General features: G+C 49.2%; 1 protein-coding gene across 4 annotated transcripts in view; it reads right to left on the reverse strand.

The window, feature by feature from the left end:
• Nucleotides 1–24,205, reverse strand: part of DAB2IP (DAB2 interacting protein) — a 181,169-nt gene that overhangs the window by 70,901 nt on the left and 86,063 nt on the right. The window contains exon 1 of one of the 4 annotated variants that reach the window (XM_032200076.1): nucleotides 646–1,187. The exons of the other annotated variants lie outside the window; for them this stretch is intronic. The gene's annotated coding sequence lies outside the window, so the exon portion shown is untranslated. Of the gene's footprint in view, nucleotides 1–645; nucleotides 1,188–24,205 lie in introns of those variants that run through there. 4 annotated transcript variants of the gene reach the window in all.

Here is a 24,205-nt window from a genome sequence, read left to right on the forward strand (position 1 = left end):
GCTGCCTGCTGCCCTCCCTGCGGGTGTGAGGGGATCGCTGCCCGCCGTGCTCCCACCTCGCTGGCTCCCTTCCACGAGTTTCAGGGCCCAGAGCAAACGCCGTGCGAGCAAACCACTTCAACCACTTCACCGCTCGGTTCCTGCATCTTGCTCCCTCCCCAGCAGCGTGCAGAGAAGGCGCTGAACGCGCCGCTCCTGGGGGCTGATTGAATGCAGAGGTTGGCTGCGGGCGCAGCTGCCTCGACCCCCACCGGCAGCTTTCACAGGAAACTGCACAAACATCTGCACGGCTGAACCGACCGACAGACCTCGGGAGAGCTCTGCTCAGAGCAGTCCAACGTCTGCAAATCCAACACACTGCACGACGCCGCAGCCCCAGCAGTCCCCACCAGCTGAAACAATGCACTGGCAAGTCTGTTTTCTCCGTATCTGCTTCCTGGCTTTTTTTTTTTTTTTAAAAAAAAAAAAGCAGTGTATGAATTCAAAAGATTTTAAAGGTCCAGCTTTTCAAAATCTGGATCATCCACTTCCAGAACAAGCTCACGAAGGTGCGGGAAATGCTTCGCCACCGCAGTTCCATCGCCATTTGGCAAGTCCTAGTGACCACAGACATGAGAGGTAAGCGAAAAGCTACTGGACACTTACCAAAGCCTTCACAGGACAGAAAAATAAGATCGGGATAGAAAAGGAGTTCTGGGATCCCTGGGAAAGTCAGCTCCTGGGTGAGCAGTGTGAGTCCATCCTCGGCGCTGCCCTCCCTCGGCCCCGGCTCGCTCCGTGCTACCCAGCTGGCTCCGAGCTGCCTGCAGACTCCCGGACTGCGAGACTTCCTCTGCAGCTGATAGTGGGATTATTAAAGTAAACTGACTATTGCCCTTTGTGACGGGAGGTGGGGGGGAGGGAAGCTCAGCCCCTTCCCTTCCTTTGTAATTCAAGCCCTTCCTTGAGGCTCGCAGCTCTGGAGGAGGCATCTGCTCCCTGCTCCCAGCCCCTTCCCGCTGCCTGGGCGCTCCCGCAGGTGCTGGCGGCGATCCAGGCTGAGCGAACTGCGCTGCACTCCGGGTTTACATGACAAAGCAGCTCACTGCTAATTAAACTTCATCCAGCACGCTTCTCTCACGTATATAATTAGCGCAATACAGCTAACGTACCGGAAAGAAGGGAGAGAGCTCGCACATAAGCACAGGCTCCTCGGTCTACACCTCTGAAGAAGTTTGGGATTTCCTCTCCACGGACTCAGCAGAAGGCTCCTGGGTGCTCCAAAGCTCTCAGCAGCCCTTTGGGAGGCACTTGGCCAGGCCTGGACAGGGCTGGGTGATGCTGGGGGCAGCAGAGCAGTGCCCGATCCCAAGCTGTGCTGGGGGTGATGCCGTCACTGCCACCGCTGGAGTCCTTCACGGCAGCTGCTGCGGGCAGCCCCGCTCCTTCTTACTTCCTGCAGGCATTTCGTCTTTAAAGCTGCAACTCTAAATGCTGCTGGCTTAGCTTGCAGCCTCCTTCTATCGGTATTTACAATTCACGTTTTAAATTGTATGTATTTAAAAAAAGTGCAGGCGTGGAGGAATAAGTCCACAGTGCGGGCATATGGGAATTAAAGGACATTTTCCTCAAATCCTCTTGAAATTTAAACTGCCATCATTAGCCACTGCCCGTGTGATAATGAACTCTAGTCCCTGACAGCAACGAATAGATCTTGTCTCCACTGCACACCAGTTCAGTACAATGACCTGGAGGGCAGCCTCAGTCCAACAGGTTTTACTTCACCCTGTCAATTAGAAAATTCTGACAAATTACAGAAATAAAAGGGAAAAAAAAAGAATGTTTGGGTTGAGTTCCCACAACTCCCCACGCCTTGCCCTTTCCCGAAACACAAGCTGCTTGAAGCAGAGACATTTCTGAGGGCAAATGTTTAAATTTCCTGCTCTGGTGCTGCCCACGAGCAGCGGGAACTGTCATGCTTTCTATTTCATCTCTTTGTGCCGTTCCCTGAGTTAACGGGAACCAGGAGCACCTGCCACAAACCAGGGCTCCCCGTGCTCCAGAAGGGCACCGAGGAAGGATGTGGCATTCTTCTGAGCATGTTCTTGCTGAAACAAGTGCATGGAAGGGCAGAACGGCAAAGATGTTTTCTATTCCATCTCTGTTCCATGTCCTGAAGCTGTGCTAGCAGCTTGGCTGCGACTTGTGCACGATCACGATACTATTTCACTGTCACTGCACCGCAAACAGGCATCTTCCTCACCTACCACGTGCAACGTGCACAGCTGGCTCTCAGGATATGTGGACATCCACTCCTTTCAGCCCGTCCTCGCACCAGAAATCCTGTCGTATCCAAATCCGGGAGACAAGAAACGAAACCCTTTTAGCAATACCCACGATGAATCATGTGTTTGCTGTCTGCAGGCCAAATCCCACCTCCACTGAAGTCCAGTGCTTACATCCTCCTTGATTTAGCCGGAGCAGGCCCTGTCTGTGCCGCAGCCATTGCCGCCTCGCTGGCCGCATCCCATTCCCCATTTTCCTGCTGACACCAAATCCAGGCTGGACGGGCTCTCAGACAGGCAGGTAGGCAGGTCACAACTCACCTTCCCTGCGGCCTTACAGCACTACTGGTAGGCAAATATTAAATAATGGGATTAAGTCGTGGACAGCCTAAGCTGAGACTGGTAAAAAAACAGCTAGACCAAAAAAAAACCACACACACACACACAAAAACAAACCACAAGTCTGCACTGTTAAAAGACACATGGAGCTTGCTTTTCTCCTGTATTAGACTTGTGTAAGTTCAAACTAATTCCACTCATTTATAGTCTATATACGCTGGCATAATAGAATAAGAATTGACCCAGCATCAAATATTCCCTGTTTTAGGAATTATTTCCATCTGCTAGCACCACAGAAGGTCCGTGAGAGCCTGGGAGCATGAATCCATATGCACACTTATCTCTTCATTTCAGACCATTCATCAGTCTTTGCCTGGAAGCAAGAGTTAATTTACAATAACTCAATGTCAAGATGGCAGCTTTGAAATCCTCTTGAGCATTGCCCTGGGAGAAGATTTTCGTCCTGGCTATCTGTAGGCCCTGTAGATTCAGCTGAGCCTCTCTTTAAGTCACTTAGTTTTAGAGCACGATAGAAATAAAGAGAAGACCTGCCAGGCTGTAGCGAGTGCACATCCAAACCCATCTCGGGATCATCCCTCCAGTGCATTCTTGTGGCAGTTCAGTAGCCAGAGGAACTGGAGACAGAAAGGCAGAATATGGCCGATCAGAAAACCCTGTGTGCGATGGAGATCATTCCCTACAATTTATTGTTTTGTCCAGATTTAAATAACACGAGTCTCACACAGAGTAGGAAATACTTCCAGCCTAGAGCAGAGGAGAGGGATGTGCCCCTGGGCTGACATCGACAGATTCCAGCTTTCTGAAAGGGCCATGACACAGCCTGACCTGTCTCCAAAACCATGCACCCGGCAGTCCAGCTCAAATCCCCAGGACTCCCTGAGCAGGGCCACCTACACACCGAGCCCCGACATCCTTTGCTCCCCTCTCCTCTCTCTTACCCTGCTTTGGAATTGGCTTTATCTTTTCATTTTAAGGACTTTGCTTACCACATTTCCCTAGTCCTGCTGATGGCCCTTGCCTTTAATCAAGGACAATCTGCATCTAATATTTTGGAAAGCAATTATTTAGAAATCTTCAGGTAGTGCCTAGACAATGGCTGACACGCCATCGATGTAAATCAGAAGGTGTCTAAAGAGGGTGTTTACAAGCAGAACGCTGCTAAAAGTCTGCCGTGGTTGCAGATAACAAGGCTGAGACAATGACAGATTTCCTTCCCCTCGCAGCCAAGAGCAGCTCCCTCTGATTGGCTTCGCTGTGTTTATCCAGGATGCTGGGAGAGAGCAGGCACCAAATATGCAATTAATTGGCAGTTTGCAAGAGCATATTGCCTAAAGATAAACAGAGTGGGTGATCGTGTCATATGTAAAATGGCTGAGTGCTGCAGATGTACTGTTGACCCAGTTTAAAAAAAAAAAGGAGGATTTTTTTTATTCTCTTGAAAAATAATTGTATTCAAATGAATACTTTTTTGCACAGTCCCTCTGGCCTTTGAATGTTTTGTGAATGTAAGCCGTTCCGTGCTCTTCCTTAATCTGGAAGTACTTAGTAAATTAAGAATTTGCTGAAAACTTTTAGTGCTGACATCAGTAAAGCCTTTCACCAATAGAGAATTTTTGCAGCAGCAAATGAGTACCTTGCTACACGGTGTTAATGGCCTTTGCTGTTCACAGGCAGTGTTTGCAAGCAGGAAAAGGCAAAGCATTGTCAGGAAAAAAAAAGCACAAAGGTGACATAAAACCCAGAGGCAGGTAAGGAAATAAAGCAAATGGGGAACTGACTGAATGCTGCTTGGGAGCTCAAGACACACGCTGGGGAAAATACGTCGAGGCTGGAGAAGCAAAGGGAAAGGCAACCTGAAGGTGATGCCAGACAAGTCTGCTAGCCTGAGAGCCTTTAGAAGGGCTACCTATGCCACGGTCAGAGCGGCAGCACGAACTCGTGATTGAATGCAAGGCACACACGCTGAACAGCAGAGCTCTCTGTTTCAGGACAGAGGATGTGTTACAAGTCCTAGACATTGACTTTCAGACTTCATGTCCTGCAAAACAAAGCAGAGGCCCAAGCAGCTACCAGGCACACCAGGGTAGGCAATGAAAATCAATGCCTTCACAGGACAAAAGGACGTTTGTCTCTCTCCTTTTTTATATGTAGTGCTATAAAAGTAAAGACTAAAGCACATGACAAATCTCTCACTTCATTTTACCAAGACCACGCTGACATTAACAGCACTGCTCAGACCCAGCAAGAAAACAAGTCATGACCTGGCAGCCTCACTGCGAGGGACAGCACAGAGATCGTATCTGCCCCAGCTTCAAAAATGCCTTTGCTGGAATTGCCGATCCCAGGGAGAGATTTGTACGGCGTGCTTCGACTCGTTGTTTTGCCCGGTCCTTTCAATTTGCCCTCAGCCTCAGCTGCGGACTGCCAGAGGGCAGCTGCCCATGCACCCACTGCTGCCGACGTCCATCCTCCTTCCCTCTCGCTCTGCAGCCACGCGGGCGAAGCCTTCGGGCAGGGCTCAGCCCAAGGTCCCGTCCCGAACGCCAGGCATCAGCCACGTGCCACGCGCTTTGGTGTCCCAGAAGCATGGCAAAAATTCCGCAGTGTTTTAAAAATCTGCTGTTAGATCAAAGTTTCTGTACTTGGGTACCTAAAATTAGCTAGCAAAGTAAGTGACATTTTAGTGGGAGATGCAGAACTTCCATTGATTTTAATGGTTTCAGCATCCCAGAAAAGTAGGCCGCTTATTTATGTCCCTACATAAGCATCTGCATGCCGAACTTGCAGGAGCCAAGGCTGAGAGCGATGACCTTAAGTTTTAAAAACCCCGAGATGACTCTGCGTGCTTCAGTCTGTTATCCCCTTTATTTCTGCCAGCCAGTCTCGTTTGAGAGGTAGACTTAAGCTGTAAATGTGCCTTTAAAATTGCTTGCAACGAGGTCTCCTCTAGTTAGCAGAACACTTGGGCAGCAGCGTAACGCCTTCCTGAAGCACTTTGCTGAATCAAGGCTAGCAGGCTCCGATCCCTTGGGCTGAGACAGGGAACAAAGCTTTGTGTGCCCACAGAACAACCTCTGATCCTGATGGGAACGGCTCGGCGGCCTTGAGAGCTGTGTGGCCTGGAACAGGCTGGAACATCTCCCGGCACTTACCTTGCAAAGAGCTGGGCGGCCAGCAGCAGGCAACGGGGTCTGGGGGCTGCGAGCCTCGCTGCTGCACACGAGGGGAGCTCCTTAACCTGCCACCTGCCTCCAGACTTCTTTATTTTAATCCTCTGCAAGTGAGTGGCTATCAGAGCGCTGCCGTCTGGGTGCTTAAGGAAATCGCTGTACAATTCAGCTCTGATTGTTTAAAGCACTTGGCAGGAAGCAATAGATAGCAACTGCCGGGACTCCCTGCCATTAACAATACAAGCTAATGAAGTGAAACGCTCTCCGCAGAAACGTTGTGACAGGTACCCACAGGTGCAAATGAAGTAAAAGCCGTGGCAGGGCAGGCTCTGCACTGCAGCCCCTCAGTCTTGGCTTCTCAAACAAGTCCTCATCACATCTCCCTTCTCCCCGCCTGCTCTCCCACCAGGTCCCAGCACACCCAGCTTTGTGAGGTTTAAAAATGCCCAGGGAGGACCCGCAAAACCAAATGAGCTGGTTCACATCCACAGCTTTAGGGGCAGGGGAGAGGAAGGATGTGCTCCTGGCAATGCCTGCCAGCATCAGGATACTGCGCTGCTGTCTGCTGCGAGGTAAGGCTGTTCGAGGAGACGTGGCATGTGCCTGACTTGGTATTTCTAACGGGAGCTGACGCAGCCAGCGCTGAAAGTCAGGCAGGAAGAAGTCCTCAGACAAGGAAACCAATTAAAAAACATAACTGACACGGGTACATAGCTTAGGAGATATAAAAAGCAAAACCTAAGAACATCCTCATCCTGAAAACAGGACACACAAGATCTTTACTTTTGTACAAGTCGGAGTTAATTTAACAACAGGGAAATATTGTAAAGGTCACCTGCATCTTTTACGGGTATCCTCACACCTGAAAGGCGAGGCACTGGCTTCAAACTCCACTGGAGATGTTAAAAGTTTATGGATGTTTCTGCTCTCATTAAACCGCAGCTGCACGGCAAAAGACAAATAGGGGGCAACCGGATCGGATAAAAGATGATTTTCTAAATGGAAGAGGGGAGAGTTAGGTGATTTAGGTGAGAGTCCTGCTGCCCGCAGCACTGCCAGCCAGGGAAAGGCACCAGGAGTGCTCCCTCCCAGCGGCTGCCCCTCTCCCCTGCCCAGACAGCAGTGAGCCATGGCCACCAGGCTGTGCAGACGTGCTCAGCGCCCAGCTCCAGCTCCGGGAGGAGAAAGGGCCCAGCTCCGTGCCCCGGACACAGGCACAGCTCAGCCCAAGGCTTTGAAATTCCCTGCGCTGCACAAGTTCTCATAGGGAACATCACAGCAGCATCTTCCCGAGCAATGTTCCCTCAGGGTTAATACAATTTACGTAGCACTGACCGGGGAGAGCTGCTCTTTGTGGGGGAAAATGCAGAGCAAGCTTTCTGTTTGACACCGCCGTTACCACACCGTCAAGGACTAGATAAGCAATGAGAAGAAGAACCAAAAGCTCACCAATATCCTCACCCTGAGCATATTTCACTGTCAAAGAGATTAGGATGCTTACTTCTACAACTGGATGAAAAAAATCTTAAAAATTTGTTGCTGCTATTTTCATTGACAATGTAGGCCTTTTCCCCTCTCTACCTATTCTATGACTTCATTTCAAAACATTTTACAACTTTTACATTACACGAAAATGGGAAAAATAGAAGCAATGAAAGAAATAAAATGGCTTTTGACTAGCAAAAACTCAAAGCATTTCAAAGTTATAAAAACGTAATTTTACGAAAATAAGGGATGCTGTTAGCACTGATATGAAGCACGGCGGGTTCTGGAAGCTCCCAGACACATTCCCAATATCAATGCTTCAAAGGCCCCTGGCTGCACCCCAATTTAATCCCTGCCTTATCATTTTTTAGAAGTTCACATAAATATATCCCCCTCAGACAAGGAAGACCACGGCTACACTGAGTTAACCCCCGAGTCTGTACCGAGTGCCCCAGCTTCCCAGCAGCTTGGCAGGGAAGTGCAGAGTTTCACTGCAGTCATCGTAACAGAATCTGTCACTGCTGTGTCCTCTGGATGTCATTAATAAATAATATATGAAACCACTCAGGAAGAGGGAGAAAAAGCGTGTCTCAGGTTTTTTGGAGCACACTGAGAGGCCAGTGGCAGTGACAGGCACCAAAGGAGAAGTCTCAGAGGATGAGCTCTGGGGACTGCCAGCTTCGTGGTGTCCTGGAGCTGTGCACAAAGCCCAGAGGGAGCCACACGCTCAGCAGCAGCTGCCGGCTGCCCCCGGGGGCTGAACACCCAGCAGTGCCCAGACCCAGTGCCTGTGGGGCAGGGGGACCAGGCACCCCGACAAAACAGGAGGAGAGCTGGGTTACAACGACAGTGCCAACATTGCTGGAGAAGGGCAGTGTGTTTGCACAGTCAGCTCTGGGGACGCTGCTTTTAACGTGGTTTAATTAGGTCTTGGCGCTCATGAAAGCCCTAGAGAGAGGTAACTTGTGCTTAGTCAGCCGCAGACGATGGTAACGTCCCTCTTTGTAGTCAACTTACAAAGCAATTCGCCCACCCCTCCCTGCAGCCCGTCCTGGCTGGATCCAGGCATCTTCCTCCTTTCCTTCTGTTCAGCACACGGCCTGCTCCATCCCTGCAGTTCCCCTCCTCTCACACCTTTAACACCGGCTGAGACAGACGGGGGTGTCACCAACCCTCACACCAGAAAGCTGCCGATGCTGAAGAAGCTGCCTGCATCGTCCTGTCCTCCTTCCTTCCCACCCTGGGCTGCCCGCAGGCTGTGCACCCGTTCCCCTCCATCACCCAGCTTGGAGGCTGAGAGCCCCAGCTCTTCCCACCCGCACTGACCTGGGGCTTCCCCTGGGAGCACCAGGCTTGGAGGATCAGCGTTGGGAACTGCCCTACCTGCAGCACGTGTGGGGCAGCTCATCCCACCCCGAGCTGCGGGGAAGCCCAGCACCCCACGTAACCCCATGGACACCCCAAAGGGAAAAGAAATACCGGGCATTTGGCTGGTTTCACTCTCCTAACTCTGCTTTCCCAGCTGCCTTGTGCTCACCCTGACTCACTCTTATCAGCAAGAAGAAGGAATTAAACAGCAAGAGGAATGCCTTATTTAGAGATGAGCCATGAGCTATCCTCAAAACAACTGCTTGAAAACAAGCTAGGAAAGAAAAAAATACAACCCCAAAGTACAGGGAAGCCAAGCACACCCTGTCGATCGCAGAAACTATTTCTATCCCCATGAACCTCACGGCCGATGAATTTCTTTAGCTCTCCGTAGCCTAAGATGGGATTTCAAAATGTGTCAGACCTTTCCAAGATCCTGTTCCTGTTCCCGCTCCCCACCGCACCCTTTGCTCTTCAGAGTGATCCCCGGGGGAGGCTGAAACCCCAACCTATTTCCTTGCCAAAGAGTTTTCCTTTTCATCACCTCCACTCCCACTTGTGCTCATCTGCAGCCCCTGGAGCGCGCTGCTGCTGGCCTCATTCCTGCTTACAAACGGACCTTGTTGGACCGGGACTAGGAGTGGAAGAAATCTGCTTTGCATCAGTTTCTCTTGGTTTGATTTGCGGGAAGGGTGTTATTTCTTAAAGGACGAGTCTGTTTATTGGCTGGGGATAGTTCTAGTGCATTTATTTTTTGTTGTGAATTTGGATTAGAGGCATCTCCTTGCTCCTGACAGTTGCTGGCAGCATGCTGTAAAAATATGATTAATTAAAGTGTGACTATGAATCCACTCAGAGGCTTAGATTTTGCCTTCTCCAACATTAAATAGGGAAGCAGCCATTTAAACAAGTCGAGATCTTGATGCAGATTTCAAAGTATGCTGCAGTTTAGCTCAGCCTGACTATGAAGTTCAACCTTCAACATTTAAAAGCTCTAAGCCCTTGGAGATCAGGGACTCCAGCTTCGGTTCCAATCCCTAACAAATAAATAGGAGTCAAATAACCAAGCCATGCTCAAAAATGACTCCAGCAGCACAGCAGAAGCAGCACTGGTCACCTGAGGGGCTCCTTCTCCGTCTACGTGATGGTTTTACCCTTGTAGACAGCCCAGCCATGGAGTATGCGCAGTCCTGCCGCACCGGGATCTTCAATTACAACAACATATTCTGGCTCTCGCTCTCTTCCAGTGAGAAACCACTGGAAATCCTGGAAGACCTTCAAAAATGACTAGCATAGTACTTGAAAAAGCCACAACTTTACTAAATTGAAAAATTTGAATTTCCTAACATGGACTTTAAAGGTACTACTGAATCTTTAATGACTGCATTATAGCGATGGCTCAGTCTGAGAAGGGTGGAAGGTCTTCCTTTGAAGAAGTCAAACTTAAAAAATATATATAAGAAAAATGTCTGCTACGTTCCAAGGTCACAAAGGGTTTCACGAAACTCTGTATTCCTCCTGACTTTGACTTCCTAAACGATAGTCACCTGTTAATCCAGAGCACCTACTTGAAGCCGAAGATAATTAGCTGGGAAAGGAAACACGCCGAACTAAAAATATTTCTGTGACAAAGGGTTGCAAGCAGCGATGTGTTGCAGATATAGATAGAAAACAGGCTAGTTACCTATTTCCAAAACACTGAGTTCTTATTCATTACATGCTCCTTTTGAGCTAGATTTGTTTTAAGCTGGTAAGTATTCCACAGCCTTCCGACTGACTGGTAGCTGGGAGGAAAGGATGGAGCACTGGGAGGAAATGGGAAGCGCTGGCTTTGTTACTTAGTGCTGTCTGTGGAGGCAGCTCTCAGCCCACTTTTCCACGCTAGCTCTCACACTCCTTCTCTCCTTTGTTCCCCGTGTCTTTGATCCTCCTGGACATTTCCTCTGTCTGCAGCCCAGCCGGGATGCTCGCCCAGCCGCTCCCGGTGAGCAGCCCTCTCCTGACAGCCCCACCAGCAGGTGAACGTCTGGATGGGGCGCTGAACGCTGCAGGAGACAACCACAAAGAGACAACACGCTTCATTTTAACACATCCAGGCCACGAGGAGTCTCCAGCACGCTCAAGGCTGGGAGGTTTTACAACCAGCAGCCAAGCTGTAGGGCACTGCCCGGTGCTGGTGCTGCCCGGACCCGCGGCTGGCAGGCACGCTGCACAGGCACCGCGTGACGCCGTGTTCCTGTCAGGCCTACAAGCAAATGTAACGTGAAAGAGATGGCCATTTGCTTCCTAAAAAATAAAAAGATCGATAATTCCCTGTTGTTCAGCAAGAACACAGGCCGTGGTAAGGCACTTGAACAGATAAACTGTGAGGCTGAGCCATAAATTTCGACGGTGCGAGACTGGGAATGTAAATTTAAAATGAAACATTTGAAGTTTGTGTGAAAATATAGTAATTATTAAAGATTATAAATTTGCATGCTTATTTATGTGATTTCTATTGATGTTTTCTTTCTAATGCACTTTTTATTCATTTCTGCATGCAGATAAATCCTAGATAAGAGCATTGTGATGTGCAAAAACCTTAATCCAGCAGAAACTCCCTAATACGCAATTTAAGGCTCTCGGGTTCATTACCACCCTAGGAGCACCGTGGGTGCCCTACTTTATTTGTAGGGCACTGGGTACCCTGAGCAAGGCTGGGTGCGGCCACCCCTGCCCCTCAGAGACCTCCCGGGCACCCGTGCCGGGCACCCCACAGGGCTGGAGCTCATGCCATGGGCAGCCCCCTTCCAGCTCTCGGGGAGGGGAAGGCAGGGCAGCCCTGGGAACATCTGCTTCCCAGACACCAACCTCATCTGTCCTCTCCGCGGGCACTCTGATAACAAAATAAAATTAATACCCAGGCACCATTCTTCTCATCAATCCATCCATCCATCCATCCACCTACTGGCAGTTTCAATAAAAAATCAGATCAATATGAATTATTGTGTGTGCGAACAGATGTCAAACCATGCTACGCTACGATCAGATCAGATGGGTATTTCCTAGCAAAACACTATTTATCCACATTTGGTAGAGAAAGCGCATCTGCTCGTCCAGAACCCAAAAGAGATAAGCCTCCTAACGAGACCTGGACACTATCTCTTCAGTGGGCAAAATCCTGCAAAGAATTGGTTATACTCTAAGAAACAAATAGAGTTTTTATTCTTTTTCCATCTCTGTGCTCTCCCCAAGTGCTTCCTTTTTAATAGATCAAACTATAAGAAAGCCTAAACCTTCCGCAAATTCTGTAGCACTCACTATACTGGCATGAATCAGTATTTTGTGGCTGAGACTCCTCCCTAGTTTTGGCCATGGAAGACAACATCTGAGAGTCCCCCAAGGAAATCACAGAGACCACTGCACCGAGCTAACATCTGCCAGAGACCAAAACCCAGCACCTGGGTCAGGATGGAAACAAAGAGGCACCAGTACGTTCTCCCACGCGTCCCCCCAGGCCTCCCTTTCCCCGTAAATCTCTGTGCTCAGCCCCTGAGGGGCGTCCTCAGGAAAGCAGACGAGACCTGGTGGGCGCTTGCCTCCTCCAGCACATCCTCACGGGCTGTGGCAGTAACGGGAGCGCTTTCACTGCTTCTCCGGGCAGCTGCAGACGGATGTACTGGTGTACTCCGATAATTCCCTGGTGCGTGGATGCCTTCATCTTCCCACCTCGTCCCGTGTTTATCTGTCAATTACCCGCCCTAAATTCTTTCACCTCCCCACTGTTGACACCCTTTAAACACACGGTTATGAAATCCAGCCTCTATCATCTTCTAGCCGACCCAGATAACAGACGTGGCTGCGCTCCGTGCTCCGTTCAGCTTCCCAAGAACTTGCTCCGTTGGGGATGCTTCCCAAACCCTGAGCTGATCTCACCACGTTCTGCACAGGGCTTCAGGGCCTCATCAGCCGCCATCCCAAGCAGCATCAATCACCACTTTCCTCTACTGTTTGCCTCCAATCTAGCTTGTTAACCATTCCCAAAAATGAGTATTTTTTAATTACTGTTTTCTGAGAATTGGGATTATTTTCCCTCTAAATGCATTCATCTGATTATCTCCAGGATGAAATTCATTTGGCTAATTACCATCTTTTTAATTTGTTTAAGTCTATGTTTCTATTTTCTCTGCTGCAACACCTCCCTGCTAGCTCAGCCTGCATTTATTCAGTGTCTGGCAGACTCCCATTTCGGGCAACGAGAAGATTCCCATAAAACCCCACACCAAACGGAGCCTTGAAGGCAGAGCCAGCAATCTCCCCTAAAGCCCGACAGGCAAGAGGAGCATCACTCCAAGGCACGGGGTTATCATTCCCACTCCCCACCAGGAGCCCCAGCCTCGTTCCCCTTCCCGCAGCCACCGCACACCCCGGGGCAGCTCCGCGGCGAGCGGGGGCACTTCCCAGAGCTCCCCGATTGTCCCAGATGTGCGCAACCCTCTCCAGCAGCAAGGTGGGGTTGAAGGCCGAGAAGAACCAAGGAGTAATGAAGCCTTCCTGGCTGGCAGCCCTCAAAGCCACCTCGGGACCCTGCTGCAGCTGCTCCAGGTCCTGCCTGTCCCCGGGGAGTGGAGCTGCCCTTCGCCTTCCCTGGGGCTGAGCCTCGCACGGCTCCTCGGAGAGGTAATTTTTACCGACAGCCTAGCCAAACGCCACTTTTTTAAAACTACAAGAGCCATTTTGTTAGGAAGTTTAGTTTATACTGAAATAATAACATCGGTATGATCTTCCCACCACTGTGGGGCTGGATGTGCCCACCCCTACTGCAGGGTTTCAGAGCCACACCGCAGAAACCTCACCGCCAGCCAGAGCCACCGAGACCGCAGCAAAGCCCCGCGCTTCCTTTCCAGAGGTGAAATTTCTGCTCCTGGAAGGGAGTTCTGCTTTTGGGGTTTTAAGAGTTCTGTGGTTTTGTTGTTGTTTAAGATTTTTTTTTTTGTTTGAATATTTTCTGGTTTTTATTTTACTCATTTTGAAAGAGAGGAGTCACTGATATAATTCATACATTTGCACAGAGACTCTCAGATTTCAGCACTCTCAATGCACGTAGAGTAGCATTAAAGAAAAGCATAAGAAAATACATTTCCAATTTACAGGAACATCCCACATGATAATATCTCGGGTTTTGCTTTAGTGGTGATTCTTCCCTCTTATTTATGCACATTTATAGTAGCAGGATGCCCTGATTTCATTGCAATAACTGTCTCTATTCCAAGAAGAGAATCGTGTCCTTTAGAATGACGCAATGAGACTCAGATACCCTGGGCTGGAAAACAAAAAGGGAACGCTGACAAACATTACACAGAACGAAGGACGGGGAATTGTCTCCCACCTTTGATTAGCGTTTTATCGCTCCCCAGCACTGGTTAACAATCCCACTTTGCACCAGCCCTGCCTCGAGCACCATCACCGCTTCCCATCTGCACATGTAGGCCGAAGCACCCTCCTGTCAGAAGCAATCTAAGATCTCATTCATTTGCCAAAAACCTAGCAGATTTTACCTAATGTCCAGCTTATGCTATCATCATCTTATTACAACCCTGAAACAGAGGGAGGCGAACTCCAATCTCATTACCAAGTTCTGAATTCCAGTCAGTGACGCACACGCTGGAAAAAACCTAATGTAATTTTACCACTTTGCTAAACTTTCCTAGTAATAAAAAAGTCTTCAATTGATAATGCAAATGAGACCAGTGGAGACGTTAGGAGAAATTTCAAATATTCTGAGGCTGATGGAACAGCCTCCCGGAAGGAGAGGTCGTGGCACCCAAATGGATCACGTTGGCCGCGGCTCTGTCGGGGCAGCAGGCTGAGGGCAGCGCGGTGCTCGTGGTGCTCTCCCTGGGCTGTCTCCTGGTCTGTGTGTGCCCAGCGTGGTGCCAGAGCCACGGCGCCTCGGTGGCACCCCACTTCTCCTCCACACCAACGTGTTTTCTTCTTGCTCAGGAAGCTTTTTGCCCCTTAATAGGACACATTTTCCAGCTAGCTTTGTTGTTCTGCAAATTATGGGCTATAAAGAATTAATGGCTGAATATAAATCCATTTAGTTCACCGGGAGAGTATGTGCTTTATGCAGTAGACATTTTCAAAGAAAAGCAATTAGTTGATTTGGCATTTTAATTGTCAGAAAAATAAAGAAGCTATTTTTCACCTCCGAGGATATGTTCAAACACGTAAACATATGCTGTATTTGCTGAAACGGAACTAAGAAATATAACTTATTGGCTAGATGTGGCACAGCTGATAGTTGTTTCTATTGAAAGAAGAGTCTTTGCAATAAAGATCTCACCCTGCAGACTGTATTTGACTTTCCAAAGCCAGGGCCTCACAAGAGGCTTTCAAAGAGCCCAATCAGAGCAGCTCTTGCCGATTGCTCCTAGGGACTGCTAAAAGGCAATGCCACAAGGAAGATCCAGGTCACTGATTCAAAGTGGAGCTCAGCTGGCAGACGGGGCGAGGGGCGCATCCTGCAGCTGCTGCCCAGCCGGTGAGCACCCCACAGAGGGCTCGGGACCGCTTTCGCCAGGGGTGGTCCCGTGCTCGCCCTCGTGCGCTCTGCGGCTGTCGGCGGCGCGGCTCCTGGCTGGGGCTGCTGCTGCCACGGGGTGAACAAGGGACTGTCCATCTGGCAGCTCTCATGTGGCAGCAAATCCATACCACGGAAGCAAAGATACTTTGTCCTGCCTGTGTGTGAGGAGCAGATAACCCCATTTGGCACTGCCGAGCCCGGAGGGGCGCGGGGCGCCCATGCGGGATGATGCAGAGTGACTGACCCCCTCCTGGCACCGCGGCGTGAGGCTTCCCCGCTCTGCGGTCTGTCTCCTCCCCGGCTGCAGCAGGAACGTCTGAAGCTGAGAGGCTGCTTCGTGTGTTGTGAGGGAACAGGGCTGTCCCAGCGCTGAGTCTCGCCTGCCCTCTCTGTGCCGTACAAACAAATCCCACCTTACTCCATGTGCTGAGTTTCACACATTAACACCCTGCGTGTGTTTAGCAGGCACACCAAAGCTAGCTCGCAATACATTCGAGTTTGCTTTCCCTCTGCTCTCCACTAACGACTCATTTAACAGCAGCACAGCAATTAGAAAATCAATATTCCATCCAGACACGGGCATTTCATCTGGAGCATTACTTAAGGAACGTCTCTTGCAGCCTCATCCTTGCCTGGACGGAGGGTGAGGCAGAAAGGGTGCTGGCGTTAGGCTGCTGATTGATTTAAGGCGATTTCTCTTAAGGCCCACGTGGTATTTGCAGAATGTTTCGGGCTGGGTACAGCCAGCGTGGGTATGACATTCTACTAATAAGTACCTCCGTGCCAGAGCGTGCACATAAATCCAGTTGCGGAGAAATGCAAGCTTGCTTTATTGTTTAATATCATACCACCCACCTGAATAAAACAGAGTCTGACACGTGTCATAAGGAATTACTCCAAAAATGCAAGGCCCCCAGGCATTAAAGCCCCATTCGTATTCCAGTCATATTAACAAAAAATAAAATAAATAAGTAACAACCCCATCCTCTTTGCTAGGAAAGGATTTGCCGTCCAGGCGCTTCCCACGTTGCTGTTCCAAGCTCCCCAGCTGCAAGAGCAAGGGCAGCGACGGAGAACGGGGAAGGAAAAGCAGAGACAAAGCAGGAATCGCAGTGGAGAAACTGTTCTGATTTGCTGCATTTGGGTCTGTGCTGAAAGCCTCCAGCACTCTCCGGCACAGACGCGCTCGCTGCAGCCCCGTCCCCGCGCAGCAGCCGCCGGCTCCCCCGGCTCTATATTTAGCAGCAGCGAGCAGCCAGGCGGGAGGCGAAGCGCTGCCCATCTGCAGGCTCCGGAGTGGGAGCGTGTTTGGAAGCAGCCTGCTTTATTTGCACGGTGTTTAAAACACGAGCTGCAGTTGCCGATTGTTGGTGGGGGAAACTGCTCCCTTGCACGCAGGGGAAGGAGGCCGGTGAGGCACGGGGTGGGCTCAGGGGGAGCTGTCACCTTTGTGAGTCTTTATCCAGTGGGGTAAGAGCAACAACTCCCTAAGCTCAGAGCAAAACGGCCACGTTCCTTCCTTCCACCTTCTCCGGAAAACAACCCAGATATACATGTATGTGTTACTAAATGCGGCGGCAGGAATTCCTTCAGTGGGGAATACCAGAGATGGAAGCCGTACAAAGCAGACTTCCCCAATCCATCCTACATCCCAGTTCCCTGCCTTGATTGCATGTGTGTTGTGTAAGCCATAATTACGCAATCTCACCACTCACCATTGAGCAGATTCTCAGCTTGTTTCAGCTCAGCAACAGATACCAGCTTGTGATCATAACAGAACAGCCAGATTTTTTGGCAAACTTACTGCCAAGGAATAAGGTGGCCTCCTGCATCTCAGGAACGGGCAGCACAAAGATGTGCTCCAGGAGAACCCATGGACAGGGGCCACAACACCGCTGCACAGGAGCTCTGAGACCTCTCTGCGCAGAGCTGGACACTCGGCTGCGACAAAACACTTTCCAGGGTACTTTTGGATACAAGTAGTAGATAAAATCGCTGGGCGAAATAGCCCAGCCTAAGTAATCTTCACAAAGTGTTGGATGTAGACTTATTAATTTTTGGCAGGTGATTACTCACTCAATTTTTCAATGAAAAATTAATGAAGAATTCTGAATACATTTTTCATGAGAGACCGTACAAAATGAATATAATTTTGAAGGTTTACAAATGGGTGTTAAATAATTGTGAAACAGTGGTCAGATCACAACGCTAGTTCACAACATTTATTAGGGTTTTTATTAACCACTTTTTGAAACAGTTGGCCTGCCCTAAACTCTATCATACAATAGGCTTTGAAAATTTATTTGTATTTTATTCAATTATCAGGATGAATACAATTAGGAAAACTCAATTCCTCCAATATGTTTAACTGATACCCACCAGTTCAGTTATTCTTTCTACACTACATGCCAAGAGCACGACCAAATTTAATCCTACATTCTTACGCACTGACATTTATAGAAAGAAAAAAAAAATACAAGAGGAAGAAGTGTGTCCAGAGAAACTACTCCCAGAGCTGAATGACACATTTTTAGCTTCTTGGTGACAAGGTGTGTGGTTTTAACACATCACACTGGAGGAAAGAAAACTGCCAGGGATGCAGGTGATACAGCACTCCTCTGATCCTGAGAATACTGACACGCTGCTCTCGACCACCTGCAACTCGCTGGAGTCAGGAGCAAGAATGGCATGTGCTGATTTGGAGCAAAGCAGGACCATGGGCTCAGTGAGATGAGGAACTGGGGAATTATCTTAAATGTTTAACTGGAACTTCAATCTTCCAAAACCTTCAGACCTATGATTGGGTTGGTGGTGCAATTATTCAAGTTGAAACCTTTTTTTTTGCATTTTAATTAAATAAAAAGGGGAAAAAAAAAAATCTAATGTGAATTTTAGAACACCAAGGCCAGGACAATAAGCCCAGGAAAGAGCAGGACCAGGAGCTAGCAGCTGGCCGCCTGGCAGCAGCCTGGTGACCCAAGCCCAGGTCCCACCAGTGGGCACCCAGTGCTCCCAGTGTCACCCACCCCGTCATCCCAGTGTATCCCAGTGTCACCCCGGGGTGTCCCCAGGGTGGGCAGAGGCTGGGGAGCAGTGGGGTAAAGCAGCTGGGCTGCTGCTCGCAGGGCCCTGTGGGCTCGAGGTGCGGTGTCTGGAGGCGCGGGAGGAACTGCGAGCGCTGCGTGCGCTGCACCGGGGGCGAGGGCAGGGAGAGGATTTCCCCGGGCTGTCAGTCAGCCCGGCGTTTGTACAGAGGGCCTTTTCATTTCTAAAAGTTGTTATTGGAAAATGTCACTATTCATTGTCAAGAGTTCCCGTGATGCAGTAACTCTCATTACACCTAAGCCCTCTCAGCACAAAATAGCCACACACTGATAACCTGAATATATTTGCGGCAGCTGCTGTTCCACAGCCTGCTCTCTTGTACAGTCAGGTTATTTTACATGCTTATTAGCCCCATTATTTTATAACTCATTCCTCTGTGTAATGCTGACTCTCTATCACTTCATTTTAACAAAAAGATATGTTCCTCTGAGGCAATAAGGGACGAGGAGCCTCGGCGATGGGAAGGGAGGAGGCTGGCCTGAAGGCAGCAGGTCGCGCTGTGCCCGGGCTGAGGGAGCTCCTGGTGGCCTGGAGCCCTGCAGCTCGTGTCCCCTGGGGGTCCTGGAGATGGTGTCCAAGGGAAAAGCTGCCAGCACTCCCCCGTCCTTGTGCTGTGTTGTGCCTTGCTTGGGCCAGGCACCCGTGTGCTTCTTGGGTGCACACCCCAGAGGAGCTCCAAAGCTAAGAAGGGTGTTCCTGAAGGGGTGATGCGCGCTCACACACACACATTCACACTCGGCTCCCCCAAGGCTCCTGTCTTAGGGATGCACAGAACAGACACGCCATTCTTTCAAGGAAAAAGGTAGGGAAATGGTGCTTCTTCCAGCAGCAGCCTGCATGTAGATGTGCACTGGATTCATTGGGGAAAGGTTCAAGAGGTGAGAGGAACCGTGGGGACTGCTTGGGGGGGAGCAAGAGGCGTCCCTTTAGCTGGAAAAGACAAGGCGAGATGGCGCGACAGATGTCCTCTTAGCGAATTATCAGCAAATAATGCATGGTGAAATAAGAAAGAAACTGTCTCTCTCTACTTACTGCCTTTTACTAGAACAGCCAAGGAAGAGATAACAAAGATGAAAGGCAACTAACAACAGATTTAAAAATATTAGTGTTATAATTTATGTATCAGATATCTCACTGTGTTTGCAGCACTCACTGATACAAGATGTAATTGAGAACAAAAACTTCATAAGGCTGCAATGGGATTTTTAGTTTTTAAGACAATGAGCCTTTTAACAGCATTCTGAAGAGATAACCGAGCTCTCAACCCAGGGAATAAACCAGCCACAAACTGGCACCAGGCGCTGGGCTCCTCAGGCCATCGCTCTGACGAGCTCCCATCACTCTGCTCTGTCACTCCCTGCTGCCAAAACATTTGCTGTGACCGAGGGGTACGCAGGGGCTCTGCCTGCTGCGAGAGGGCTGGAGATGAGGGTAATCAGGTGAGTGAGAACCTCAACGTGAGTGACTTTATCTAAGGAGGGCAAAACCCCCTGCCTTGGTTTGCACAAAGAGCTGTAGATATGAAGGCATCAAGTCGGAAAGCTCTCCAGTGCATGTCGGAATCAGGTACAAAAGGGCCGGGATAATGAAACAAAGACAAATCATTCCTTGCCCTTTTCTTGCAGGTCTCACTCAAGGCCCTGGAATTGCTTTATGAATACATATCGAGGAAGCTGCCAACAGTCTCGGGAAGCAGTTACGTTATACACAGACCATAGGCCACGTTTAAGAGATGGCAGTGAAACAAAAATCACACAGAATCAGCTGATGACTTCTCCTTAAGTTACACGTTCAGTTAGAACACGTTAAAACAGAATTATCACCCGCTCTGTAGGGCTCTGATGCCTGTGTAAATGAAGCCAAGAGTAACTAGTTAAAGGAAGAAGGATCAGGGAGATTAATGCTAGCTAGACTTACTTCCCTAGATGGCTCATAGAGCTTACAATAGAAGAGGGATGCAAGAAAGCAATTAAAAGAGCTAACTTAAATAAATCTCTAAGTGCTGAAGGTTTGCCAGCATATACCTCTAAATTCTTCTGCAGTGCATCTGGGCCCCTTCCTCTAGGGACTCCCTAACAACCTTTCAGACATCAGGGTAATTATTGCAAAGTGTGACCCAGACAGTGGTTACTGGTGTAATCAAAAAATCCCCTTGAGGTTTCAACATTAGACACAATCTCACCAGCAAAGCAGGCTTCCAACTGCTGGCTAACATTTTTGTAATGGCTAAATGTAAAATTTCCTTCTCCACGACGCCACGATGCACCCGGTGGGCTGGGGTCACGCTGTCTGCTGCGGGACTGCTCCCAGACAGGCTGCTGTGTCCGTCAGGGACCTGCCACAGCTGCAGCCCCTGGAAAAGACTCCTAGCAAGGAGCACACTCACAGAGCTCAGGCAGGAAAGAAGACAGGTAATGGATGGAGAGAGGCAACATCTGAATGTTGTTATTAAACGGGTATGATACTGCCAGTGAAGTTTTCCTGCTTTGGCAGGCTGGGCACATCTGCTCCCTCGCAACATTTCCTATACAAAACTTGCTCCCCTAATGTTTCAGCTCCTCAGACTGACTGAGTGTTTTATCTCCCCGGGGAGCTTACAGACTGCAGTGGATTTGCTAGTTTCTGGTGCCCAGGGAGCTTCCACTGCTGGGACATCAATCCTTGCTTGGTTCTAACATGCAATCTCCAATTTAAGCAAACAGGGAATAAGGGAAGAAATGAAATACTAATTGCAATCCAAATTGCTCTATCTTCTAGCCACCCCCTGCCAACCCTCCTCCCTGCTCCCTAATCCATAAGGTCTGAGTGATGATCAGTGAATAATTAATTCTGGGTGAGCGAGAGGGACTTCACACAGAGAGCCTCTGCGGGCACGCTGTGCAGCTCGGGCAGCCCATGGGCAGCATGGGGCACGCACCATGAGGGCTCTCCGACATGCGCAGCCTGGTGGCACCCTGCTCCTTAAAACCCTCTGCGCCTGCTCAGGCAGCCAGTGCCAAAACCAAAACCTCCGTGTTGGCGTGGGGCATTACTAAAAGCTGTGGTGGAGGTGCCATGAGCATGAACAAGGACGTGTCAGTGATTGTACCTGGTAAGGTGCAGTCTTAAAGTAAGCATTTCAGCACGCAGCAAAAGAAAGAAAAAATATTGCAGTGTGGGGGTAGAACTACGCCAAGCTGGTTCCGAAAACACAAAAGTTAAAACAAAAGACAGCTCCCAAAGAGCCGAATGCCAGACCTCGGCCTTCTCTATTGGTTCAGACTGAAAGTGAGTGTGTGGGGGAAATGCTGCACTGCATGTCCCTCCTCTTACAAGAGTCTGGAACCAAGCCTCTCGATCCGAGTAGTACCAAATTCAAGGAACTCAAAATTTGCATTCAAATTACTTTCTTTCTCTTTTTTTTAACAATATATGGGACTAAAACTGACATGAGGCAGCAAGACACATCTCTTGCTGTGTCTGAGAATACGACACACATCTCTCTCGCTCCAGACTCTCCATCCTACAGACTCAAGAGCACCGGAGAACTGAGAAAAGCGGTCAAAGTGCGGGTGCTTCGCCCTGCCCTACCTGCAGAACCGCTCCTCCTGGGCCTGGAGGGAAATGCGGTGCTGATGTGGCAGCTGAAGGGTGGCAGCCCGATGGGTGGCAGCCCAGGGACGTGCTGCTGCTCGCCAGGGCCAGGTGACAGCAGGAGGAGGCTGGTCTGAGGTCCCAGCACCCAGCGCAGGCTCAGCCTTCCTTTGGGGCCAGAGGCACCATGTCCAGGCAGCGTGAGCAGCAGATCCCACGGTGAGCTACGAGCAGCCCTCAGCCCTTCACTTCAGTGCTCAAAAGCAATGCATTTTTTTCTAATTTTCTGCCAAAATACCTCTTCCAAAATACACGTGAATCGTCCTATGTCCATATATATGTGTGTGGCATTGAGAGTGCTGCTATAGAGCCACACATCCATAATGGAACAAAGCTCCCCACACAGCAAGGAAAGCAAAATATTAATTATTCAAGGTGCATACAACAAAGTTATGTAAATCATCCGTTAACTACCGCAGGACTGCTTTGCAGAGGGACTCCTATGGGGAAGAAGCACCGAACGCTTCAAATCGGGGCTGTGTGTAATCTCTCATGTACCAGCAGTGGAGCATGGGGGTTATTGCACAGGGCCAACGTAATCCCAGAGATATTTGTAAATGTGAGCAAAGGGGACAGCCTGATATAATACCCATGGCTTTGTAATTACTAATACGTTGGCATCGTTTCGTGAGCGAATGCCACCCTCCCGCACACCATCAGTCATGTGCAGTGCGTGCCACATCCCCGTCTCACACAGTTACTTACGTAACACACGTGGATTAAAACCAAATTCATGTTGCTGGCTTTTATTCAAATCAGCTAAGTATTTTTTTTAAACAAATTATATTTTAATTCTAGCTAAAATGCAGTGCCTTAATTCAATTAAAATCAGTTCTTGTTTTTTTTTTTCATCACACCTGACCTGAATTTTGCTGAAGTGAACCTAAGCGAGATGTTCTGTAATTGTGCTGAAAATTAAAATTATACACACTGCCAATGAGGTAAACAAGACCATAATGCCGGCGTTATAAGGAGATACCCACAGGTGAACAACGTTGTTGAAATCTCCCTCCTAGTCATTTCACAAGAGGCCCCATATCAGAAGGCATTATTAAAGAGAGCGGGGAGGAGGAAGGACAGAGGAGCCCATTTTTCCTCTGCCTGTTTTTTTCTCTCCTCACAGCTGATGGATGAACTTGACATAGTTATTTCGTATTCACAAGTCCTGAACATCATTACATCCAGTGCTCCGTACAACTGGCTGCTGGCAGCGAGCTCGGCACACAGGCTGCCTCCAGCTACAATCAGCGGATTTCTGTGCACCAGCACTGCAATATGAAACGGGATAACAAGATATACATGTCAGACAGCTGCGTCTTCCAGCACTCGGAACAAAGGCTTGAAAACCTTGCCCACCTCCGCTATATGCTCGCTCACAACTCCGTCTTTGCCCCTCACACAGACTTTCAAATCCGAGCCTTGCAGTTTCAACAAAGAACCCGGCTAAACTTGATTTTAAACATCTCCTCCTTCCAACAGGCACCGACTGCTCACACTAATTGCCAACAAAAGTGATGAGTAGAGGACGGAAGAAGCTGGTGCATGCAGCACTGTCACTTCCCTGAGATGGGGAATTTTGTTCTGAGAGAGGGAAACCTGTGGCAGATGCCAGCTGGGTGTCCCTGCCCTGCTGCAGGGTGCGAGGGGCACAAACGGGGGCACACTTTGATGGCCTGGCTAATTAAATGCAATTGCATGCTGCCACTGAAAGGAAAGGGCTTTTTCTGCCACCTTCCCAATGCTCTGCAGTTACACAACTTGGCTCAGTGCCCTAATGAAACTCACACCCCTGCCCCAAATAATAATTTCCCACTGAATCGACCCACTGGCCTTCCTCAGGCTGCGATGGCTGGATCTGCTGTGAGGGGAGCCAGTGGGCTGGGGAAAGGAAGGCTGATCCTTTCCGTTTTAACATACTGTTTTCAGCAGCAGCAGTTTTCATTGTGTGCTCGACTGTTTAAGCCTGGGAAAGAAGTATCTTAGCTTTGTCATAAACAAAAAATAACTAAACCAAACCAAAACAAAATAGCAGAAGGGCCTTGAACTAACAGAAAGCCTTTTCTGGTAGAAAAGCTGTAGTGATGGCATTTCCTTTCTTTTTTTTCTATGAGTCTATTGACATGAAGAGTAATGCTAATGTAATTGCACTGAAATTCATGCACATGAAAATCTCAACAGGGCAAAGTCAGAATAAATGGTCTGTTTGAAAACAAAATCTTAATGCGGCGGCGCAGCAGGATCTGCCTTCCATCTGA

Source organism: Aythya fuligula, chromosome 19 (genome assembly GCF_009819795.1).
Source record: "Aythya fuligula isolate bAytFul2 chromosome 19, bAytFul2.pri, whole genome shotgun sequence".
NCBI classification, from domain to species: domain Eukaryota; kingdom Metazoa; phylum Chordata; class Aves; order Anseriformes; family Anatidae; genus Aythya; species Aythya fuligula.